Here is a 10,850-nt window from a genome sequence, read left to right on the forward strand (position 1 = left end):
ATCTTACTGAAGTTTAGGCATCCCACTTTATATCAGGCCTCCAGTACATTCTAATTTATTTATAGAAAATATCATAAACATGAATGTCACTTTTCCTATTGCATTTATACTGAAACTGCAATGACTCAAAGATGTCAGATCTGAAAAGCACTACCTTTCTATAATTTCTGTTTCCTAGGAGGAATGGATATACCATTTTAGCACAAGTATCCAACAGTATTCAAAACCACCATGAATTTTTTTTAAAATATTTTATTTATTTATTTGTTAGAGAGAGAGAGAGAGCAGGAGCACAGGCAGATAGAGTGGCAGGCAGAGGCAGAGGGAGAAGCAGTCTCCCCGCCGAGCAAGGAGCCCGATGTGGGACTCGATCCCAGGACGCTGGGATCATGACCTGAGCGGAAGGCAGCTGCTTAACCAACTGAGCCACCCAGGCGTCCCACCACCATGAATTTTAAAACATAGTTATTACACCCTAAAAATCAAGTATGAAAATGTATAAACAACCAAGTCTCTATCTGTAAATGAAATACTCCCACACAGACGGGTTTAAAACTTTCTAACTTAAGGAATTTGATAGCACAGACTCAGGGTAGTAGTTTCAGTGCCTACAGTATACTTTCAGGTAGAGAGTAATGTAGGCTCTGAGTCACTTTCTGCCTAGAGATGACATAATAGTGGTTCTGCCATTGTTTGTTTGTTTTTGAAAATACGTTCCTGGGCGTCATTCAGAAAATGCAGAGTTTGGCAATCTATATAAATTAAGGATGATCTTTTTGAGTGTTTGTCTTTCACTACACCAAATTAACATAATTGGACAGAAATTCCACTAAATTAAGCATTGTTAGGAAACGTGTAAATTGGAGCTGCTCCAATTAGTTGCTCTTTGAACTATGTGCTGTTGGTTCAGGATTAGATAAGGAGTTTGAAGGAAAACCTAAATCATTGCTTCCTTTTTTGAGAGAGTCTTAGCATACTTTCTTAAAATTAGCTGAAATAAACAATGTGTTTAGTCGCAAAGTGATTTGCATTTTTGCACAAACTCCCTATCTCCTTGAGAATTATAACAAATATTTCATGAAACATCATTGATCTTTACTTTGTGACACTGCTGTAAAGTACATTCAGAGTTGCCAGTTAAAAGTGTTAGTGTTGAGATGAAATGTCATGCATTTTTCTTCACTTCCATGCAAATGAACAGAGTAATTTATTAAGACACAATGAAGAAAAAAAAATTGACAATGAGTTCCAGATTTTAAAAATCACTTGCCATTCAATCCAAATTGTGAGTTTGATCGGTTACCGAACACTTATTAATGCACCCCCGGTAATTTTACAGAGATTATTTTTTTCTTACCAATTCTTGATTATTCTGTCTTGCAATGCAGAGAAAGCTAACTAATTTTAAATAAACTTCCGTTAATTTTGATTGTTATAAACTTAAGATTGATTAATTTCCATATACAGAGTTTAAAATGTTCACAATTTACATTAAATATATATTCTGTGTATACCTTGGAAAAATTATACTGAAAATTGAAATTAAAATGATGTTGTATATAGCTGCAAGAAGCCACCTGTCCCATTTCATCTTACTATATAAGTTGTGTCAGGTAATTTATAAAATCCCTACTGCATAACAAGTCTATTTTTTGTTGGAATGGGTAGTAATGTTTCTTCTTATTTCTAAATAAGAGTTGGTCTATGAGTGCATCTGCAACTGTATTTTTCCCAAGTGGCTTCATGGTCTTGAACTGAGAAAGCTCAGAACATTAAACATCAAAATAATATATTTTGACATAATTAGACATCAAGGAAATGCAATTAAAATGACACTGAGATATCACTACACACTTACCAGAATGGCTAAAATAAAATATAATGACAAGACCAAAAGAAAAAAATATACCATTTGATGATACACAATGGCAAGTTGTACCATCACTTAACCATCGCAGACTAGTGTAGTGTTAAATTTGTTTTTCTAAGCAATGTTCTGGGTCACTTACCACTTTTCAAGGATATAAAATGCTACCATTTTACTTAAAACTGTGAAATTTGGTCAGATTTAAATTTCAATTTATGTTAAAACATTCTGTAAACTGTGTTAAACTTTGACATTTGTTCCCTCTGTTCAGTGAATAACACTATATCATATTCCGAAGAATATGCTAATTTTCATTTTGAAAAATATCCCCTTTTCCTCTTATGGTAATTATTAATATGAATTAATAGTAGAATTTGATATGGTTCCATATGCCCATAAATACTTTATTGTATATTATCAAATTTAATAATGAATATAATGTACTTCTTTGGACAATATTTAAAGACCAGTCTACTCTTAAAACAAAAAAATGGAGACGCACTTCTTTAGTTCACACAAATTTCATTTTATTATATATAACCTCAGATAAATTTCAACAAATCATAATTTATTAAAATTATGTCTACTTAAAAATCTCATAGAAGAGTAAAACCATCAAAAATAAAAATAAACACACACAACACACACACATCACCCATGTATTGGCAAATCACAATTGCTGTAACAATACATTAGGCAATTTCCATCAGTGGCAAAAAGATTTGTATCCCAATGGACTGATTTTCCAGAATCCAAGAAAAAGTCTCCTAGGGTTTATTTAAAGATAAATATTTAAACAAATACTTCTTAAATTTAGGAAATTCAGAACATACGATTAAAGAATATTTGCAGTGCAGACTATATTCAATCCTTCCTTCAAAATGTGCCTTTGAGTACATAATTCTGTTTTCTCTATCTAAATTGAGCTGTCCTCCAAGGAAGTTTTCTAAAATGTGTGTCGCTGTGTGATAAATGTTCTAAGACCTAACATGCTTCATTGTATTTTTACTGTGCTCTCAAATTTAATCAATAATTTGGGTTGATGGGGGCGCCTGGGTGGCTCAGTGGGTTAAGCCGCTGCCTTCGGCTCAGGTCATGATCTCAGGGTCCTGGGATCGAGTCCCGCATCGGGCTCTCTGCTTGGCGGGGAGCCTGCTTCCTTCTCTCTCTCTCTGCCTGCCTCTGTGCCTCTATGCCTACTTGTGATCTCTGTCAAATAAATAAATAAAATCTTAAAAAAAAATAATTTGGGTTGATGTATAATATCTAGTTTCAAATATCTTTTCCATCTATACAAACACCCAGCTGTCTCCTTTATATGCTATTACTATTGAGAATTCTGTTGTCAGTATTATTCTTGTACATTTTAGGTGATCTGTTCTTCTCTTGGGCATCATTTATGCTCTTCTCTGTTTTTGATATTCTTAAAACTCACCATAATGTATATGAGTGGTTTTTTTTTGTGTGTGGTTTTTGTTTTGTTTTGTTTCTGATTTCTCATGTTTGGCATCATTTTAAGTCTGGTGTCTTTTATCTTTCTTTAATTCTCCAAAATTTATCTCAGTACTTATTTAAATATTTTCTTTATTTTTTTTTCTCTTCTGCTGCATTTGGGCAGAAGTCATTAATTTGTTTGTTTGTTTGTTTTTCCCAACTCATTTATTCATTTTACAGCTATATTCATCTTAGTCTCCATTTATTGTATTCTTTATTTCAACAATTTTCACTTAATTTATATTCACAGTATAGTATCTTTTCTTTGTATATGTATATCATTATTTTATCATATACTTTTAAGCTATTTTTAAAAATATTTTATTTATTTATTTGACAGTGAGAGATCACAAGTAGGCAGAGAGGCGAGCAGAGAGAGAGGAAGGGAAGCAGGCTACCTGTTGAGCAGAAAGCCCGATGTGGGGCTTGATCCCAGGACCCTGAGATCATGACCTGAACCGAAGGCAGCGGCTTAACCCACTGAGCCACCCAGGCGCCCCTTTTAAGCTATTTTTTAAAAGTACAGTCATTCTTTTTTTTTTTTTTTTAAGATTTTCTTTCTTTCTTTATTTGACAGAGAGAGATCACAAGTAGAAGGAGGGCAGGCAGAGAGAGAGAGAGAAAGAGAGGGAAGCAGATTCCCTGCTGAGCAGAGAGCCTGATGCAGGACTTGATCCCAGGACCCTGAGATCATGACCTGAGCTGAAGGCAGTGGCTTAATCCACTGCGCCACCTAGGCGTCCCTAAGCTATTTTTTAAATTCCTGTTCCAATAACACTTGGATTGCCATATAAAGTTAACCACATCATCTTTTTTAGGTAAGTAATTGTACTTTTTATGTGCATAGTTATTTTGGTCCATGAGTTCAGCTCCTCTTCGGATCATCAAATCTCTGTAAAGTCTGGGTATGCTAGGATTTTCTAAGCAACAATAAAATACATTGAAACCTGGTAGCTTAATTATAATAATGTTTTCTTTCTCAATCATTCACAATAGTATTACATTCTGAGTAGCTTCCTTCTATTTTGCAGCTATAGTGCTTGGAAAAACTTGAATTGTGATATCACTGTGATAATGTGAATTAGGTTTTTCAGAGAATCGGGAAGAGAAAAAAAGGAAGATATTCTCCAGGGCCAACTCTAGAAGTGACTATTAAAACATCTGTCCAAATTCAATTGAACAAAACTCAGAAATGCCATCTCCAGTGAAATACAAAGAAGATTATATATAGTTCTGGGCACACACATCTCATTTGACCCAATGATGTACATCAATGAAAGACTGAAGGCCAATCACCACTCCATGGGAGAATTTAAAAATAAATTTACTAATGAGGCCAAGAGTTCAGAATCACAAATACTTAAGAACTAATAATAACTGCCTTCACTTGATGTTATTCTATAAGATAAATCCTATGATCAAGTTTCAATTTTAAATTCTTAAAATTTTAAATTCTTAAATCCTTATGAAGAAGCATCATTTGGAGGGAGCAGTTTTCATAATTTATCATCCATCAGCCTTTATTTTTTAAGATTTTATTTATTTATTGGACACAGAGAGAGAGAAAGAGAGAGAGAGAGAGAGATCACAAGTAAGCAGAGAGGCAGGCAAGCAGGGAGGGAAGCAGGCTTCCTTTTGAGTAGAGCCCGATGTGGGGCTGGATCCCAGGACCCAGAGACCATGACTTGAGATGAAGGCAGAGGCTTAACCCACCACCCACGTGATGAGAGAGCCACTCAGGTGCCCCTCATCCATCAGTCTTAATTGATTGGAGGAAAATGTGTGGAGGAATAATGCCTTAGGGATCTAATCTCTCTAAAGGATTTTCAAGTCCTTACCCCTTTAAGGTTTTTGTACAGTTCTGATAGCCTCTAAACATCCAGCTGATTTCTACAGTGACAGGCCTGTTAAAACCTGTCTTCAAACCAGGAATAGAGCTTGAAACATACCAGTCAAGAGCAACTTTGAGTCTTTTAAGGAATTTATCATCATTTCTTTGTTTTTGGTTAATATCTGAAATAGTTCCATATTACACTTGCATAATTTCTCCAGAGCGGACTTTGAAGGAGGCATTCAGTTCCAGCTAGTTCCATATTTTGGCAAGAACTATAATTCTATATAAAAAAAAAACATATTTTAGGGCGCCTGGGTGGCTCAGTGGGTTAAAATCTCTGCCTTCAGCTCAGGTCATGATTCCAGGTTCCTGGGATTGAGTCCCACAGTGGGCTCTCTTCTCAGCAGGGAGCCTGCTTCCATTCCTCTCTCTCTGGCTGCCTCTCTGCCTTCCTGTGATCTCTGTCAAGTAAATAAATAAAATTTTTAAAAAAACATATTTTATACCAGTTATTCATGTTTATTAACTAAGATATCACAATACAAATAATACAAACAGTTGCTCTTTATTAATACCTTCAACCAAGATAAAAAAATATGTCATATTTTCTCTAAGAATTTTATATCATCTGATAGGTCAGATATATATAAAATTACATTTAAAGTTTTAAAAATATCAGCAAATATTTTCATTTAAATGCAAATTTGAAAAAAAATCTACTTTTCCAAACACGACTTTTTATCCTATTTTATTTGAATTTTGTCGACAACTGATAAAATGTTTAGCGAGACTATAAATGTTAGATCGGAAAAAATGATTAATACATGTAGGTTCAAATTATTATGTTCCATTAGAAATGATTTAGTCTTTGATGAACATCTGTTTGGTAATATGTTGTATCCAGATATAGTAAATTAATGATATATATAAAATTATAGGGAAATGACACCTTCCGTTCCATTATGAGTAGAGCTTTTAAAATGCTATTTGTCACAACCTGTCATCTTGTCATTATGTAGCATTATGTAGCATTTAAAAAATGTATACTCTTCACTTCGAAGTCTTTTAGAAATCTAAAATCTGACTTTCTATGGTTTGTGTTTCCATAATCCTTTATTGCCAGTTTGAACAAATCCACATGCTTTGATTCAAAGGCAATAAATTCCTCTTATTTGGAAAAATGATGTTTATTTTTGTTCTCTCACCCTTCGCAGGTGGTTTCATTTTAGCACACTTCAGAGTTATAATTTCATGCTTATTAAAAACATTTATTATGATCTACATAGATGAATGAAACTTTAATTTTATTAAATTATTTGCCAAAAACTCTGTTATTTTTAAAAATGTATTTCCTTTGATGGGTTATTTTAGAGCGTTCAGAGAGGATCTAGGAGTGTGGTATTATGCAATTTTTAAGCAGGTATGAAATGGTTATTTATATGATTGTTTCTTTAAGGCTTATGTATATTGTCCATTATATGCTATAAAATATTTTGAAAGTAAATATAAAGTATGTTTTACATAGTTTATTTTTTGGAAAAAATATTGAAATGACTTATGAAATTCAGTATACTCTCAACATTAATTTATTTTGAAATTTACCAGTTGTCTACTGAACCTATTATATGGCAGATATTACTTCAGACTACACTGGTAAATGAAATACTTGGCTTTGTAGAACTTTTATTTTAATGGGTGAGACAATCAAAAGCTATACACCTTAATAAAAATTGCATAGTGCATTCAAAAATGATGAGTACAATGGGGAAAAAGAAAAATTCGATCAGGGTGAGAAAAATCAAGATTGCTAGGCAGGGGATGGGGAGTTAAAATTTTTAATAGGAAGATCAGGGTAGTTACAATGAAGCTGACAATTGAACAAAGGTATGGAAAGGTGATGAATTTGCCCAGAACTATCAGCAATAAGGTCACTCCAGACAAAGGAATTGGCTATCTTGAAGGCCATAAGGTTGGATCATGCCTGGCATATCTGAGGAATAGCAAGGAGGCCACTGTGAGTGACTGAAGAGTAGCAGGGAAAGAGGTCACAGAGGTTAAATGAGTGGCTAGATCATGTAAAAGCTTAGAAGTCATTGTAAAACTCTGGCTTTTATATTTGGAAACTTACTGTGTGATAGAATTTCTGCTAATAACGGAGAGTTCAAATGTCCATAAAATTTCAAGGATTCTTATTCTAGTAATACAGAATAAAGAAAAAGAGTTCATATTTTCACATGGTGTAACAAATGCTCGGAGATCCAAGTGGAGGAAGCTATGGGAGCACAGAAGAAGGCACTAAAATCACACCAATATATTTGATGACTGTGACTATATATAAATTTGTATTTTCTTGATTTTTTATAGTCATGGAATCACACAGTATATACTATTCATTGTCTGGCTTTTCTTTTCTCAGCATCATTACTTTGAGAATCTCCAATTGTAAATAGTTCATTTTGATGTTGAACAGTAATCTCTTTAATGAAAAGATCATAATTTGTCTTTGCTCTATTGATGGACATTGATGAACATTTCCACTGTTTTCAATTCTTAAAAATAAAGCTGCTATGAAATTCATATACAAGTCCTTGTATGAACATAGGGTTTGTTTCTCTTGGTTGAATGCCTAGAAGTAAAATGGCTATTTGTGTAACTGCAACATATTTTGCATTTAAAAAAATTTTCAAACTATTTTCCAAAGTGGTGGTATCATGATATATGCCAACAACAGTTTAGATTTTTTGTTGCTTCCCAATCGAGCTCAGACGAAGTACAATTAGCCTTCATAATTTTAGCCATTCTAATAGATATGTAAGCATGTCTCATTATGATTTTAATTTGTATTTCTTCAATGTCTAAATGTTGAGAAATTTGTCATGTGCTTATAAGCCATCCATATACTTTTGGTGACATGTCTCTTCAATAATGTTCTTCACATGTAAAATTGGATACTCTGTTTGGTTATTAGTAAGGTTTTTTATTTTTATTCATTTTTTAATAATCAGAGTAGATGTCCATTATCAGATATATAATTTGCAAATCCCTTCTCCATCTTTACGGTTTCTCAATGGAGCTTTGATAGCTGTGTTTTTCAAGAAATATGCTACTTCTTTCCTGGTACACGGCGGTATGACTAGAACATTATCAATGTTGATTTTGCAAAGAAAATCATGGATTAAGATATATGTAGTCTGCAGTTGTTGGGAGTGTTCTGTAATATCAAGCATATCTAGTTAGTTGATAATTTAGTTCAAGTCTTACATATCTTACCAATTTGATGACCATTTGTCTATATAATCTTATATAATCTTAAAATAAGGGTGTTGAAATTTTTTTCCATTTCTCTTCTAAGGTAGAAGTTATGATTTTTGTTCTTAGTTTTTCCCTATATATCCCCAAATCAGTTATTAAGTATTTTTTTTAAAGATTTTATTTGTTTATTTGACAGACAGAGGTCACAAGTAGACAGAGAGGCAGGCAGAGAGAGAGAGAGAGAAGCAGGCTCCCTGCTGAGCAGAGAGCCCGATGTGGGACTCGATCCCAGGACCCCGAGATCATGACCTGAGCCGAAGGCAGCGGCTTAACCCACGGAGCCACCCAGGTGCCCTGTTATTAAGTATTAAAAGTCAAGAATTATTATACTCCCTGATGAATTCATCCTTTTACTCTTCTGTAATTTTGAATTGATCTTTATGTCTGATAATGAAATTTGCTTTAAAATCACTTTTCATTATCTTGATATAACCACCAAAGTTATAGTGTGATTAGTGTTAATATAGCATATATTTTCTTTTACTTTTTAAAGCACTTATATATTTAATCCTGACAAAGAAACAAAACAGCTTTTTAACTCTGGAAGCATCTTTCTAAATTATCTTTTTTTTTTTTTTAAATAAAGCAGTACCAATTTTTGTTAAGGGACCTAGAGTGAAAGTAGATTTATTTATTTATTTATTTGTTTGTTTGTTTATTTATTTATTTAGTAAAAGATTTTATTTTGTTTATTGACAGCAGGAGAGAGAGAGAGAGAGAGAGAGAGAGAGAGAGAGAAGAAGAAGCACACAAGCAGGGGGAATCACGTGCAAAGGGAGAGGAAGAAGCAAGCTCCTTGGGGTGCAAGTAGTCCCATGCAGGGCTGGATCCCTGTACACTGGAATCATGACCTCAGCCAAAGGCAAACATCTGCTTAAACAACTGAGTCTTCCAGGCACCCCTAGAAAATTAAAAAAAAAAAAAAAGACCTTTTAAAAACATTTTTTTCTTTCTTGTATTTTTTTAAATATTTTATTTATTTGACAGACAGAGAGACAGGAAGAGGAACTATAAGCAGGGCAGAGGGAAAAGGAGAAGCAGGTTTCCCACTGAGCATAGGGCCTGATGTGGGGCTCCATCCCAGGACCCTGGGATCATGACCTGAAAAGAAGGGACACTTATGGAGGAAGCCACCCAGACACCTCTTTTCTTTGTTTTTAATATATGGCAACTGATGCTTCCCAGCCACGAGAAGCATATTACCCATTGATTAAATCTTTGATAACAACCTATTTAAAAAGGTGTGTAAATATATACTTACTCAGATTTATACACTTTGTGTTTTCTTCATAGTTTGGGGCTGGACCCAATGGTCACAACACTGCTTCCAGTCTTTGCCTTCCCATCTTTTGATACCAGGTATTTGGTCAGAAAAGCAAATTAGTATCAAAATTAATAAGCCCTTGGCACCATATCTCTGGAGCAGGGGTTGCTCTTAGCCAAGGCCCAGAGCAGTTGACCTCCCCTCGCTAGTGCTATAGCCCCAAGGACTAGGTCCCTGCCACCAGAACTCAGTCTTACATGTTATGCTAAGCAGACAAAACCAAAACAGGAAAGCTCCAACAGCTTTCACTGGCATGCCTCATCTCCAACTCCCTCGACGTCCAGGCAGTACCAGATGACAGGGAGGGGTCTTGGTCCAACATATGGGAGGGAAGGAAGTAGCCACAAGCAAGTACCTGCCTCTCTGTGCCTTTCTTTCATGAGCAGGTTGTAAGGAGGAGGAAGAGAAAGGGGAAGAGAGGTGAACTTCAACGGGTGGAGGCCTCAGGTAGGCAGCCGGCTCCTGCCAGTAGGAAAGGGACAAAGGAGAAGGCAGTGAGTCTTTCAGGGAGGGTGGGGGGTAAGGGTTACAGCTTATGACAGAATCTGGACAGGAGTAATAAGGATACTAGTCATTTGAGTCCACCATTGGCAATTGGGCTGGGTGTCAGGGCAGATAGGCCTCCCTGGGCAACGGCACATGAGAGAAGGTGGAATTCTTCTCTGAGGAGCAGGTGGAGCTTTGGGTGTTGGGAAAGCATAGACAGTATTGTTCCAGGGCCAAGGACAGGTCCGGGTACTCCTGGTTGGAGGTCAAGGCCACAGTATGATCCAGGTCTTCTACCAGCAGCTCGAAGGTACCACATGCCAGCCACCCCTCATTATTGTGTATAACTCTCTGGTGCACTTATTGGCTTATCCATCAAATGACTCCTTCAGCAGCTTGAAAACCACCTCCACAGGCACTCCAGGATATGGGAGGCTTCCAGAGTGAAAATTTTGCCCAGGATCACCCCAAAAGACCAGAAGTCACTCTGGTGGATGTAGATCTGGTCAAACATGGCCTTAGGGACCATCCAC

Source organism: Mustela lutreola, chromosome 17 (genome assembly GCF_030435805.1).
Source record: "Mustela lutreola isolate mMusLut2 chromosome 17, mMusLut2.pri, whole genome shotgun sequence".
In the NCBI taxonomy this organism is placed as follows: domain Eukaryota; kingdom Metazoa; phylum Chordata; class Mammalia; order Carnivora; family Mustelidae; genus Mustela; species Mustela lutreola.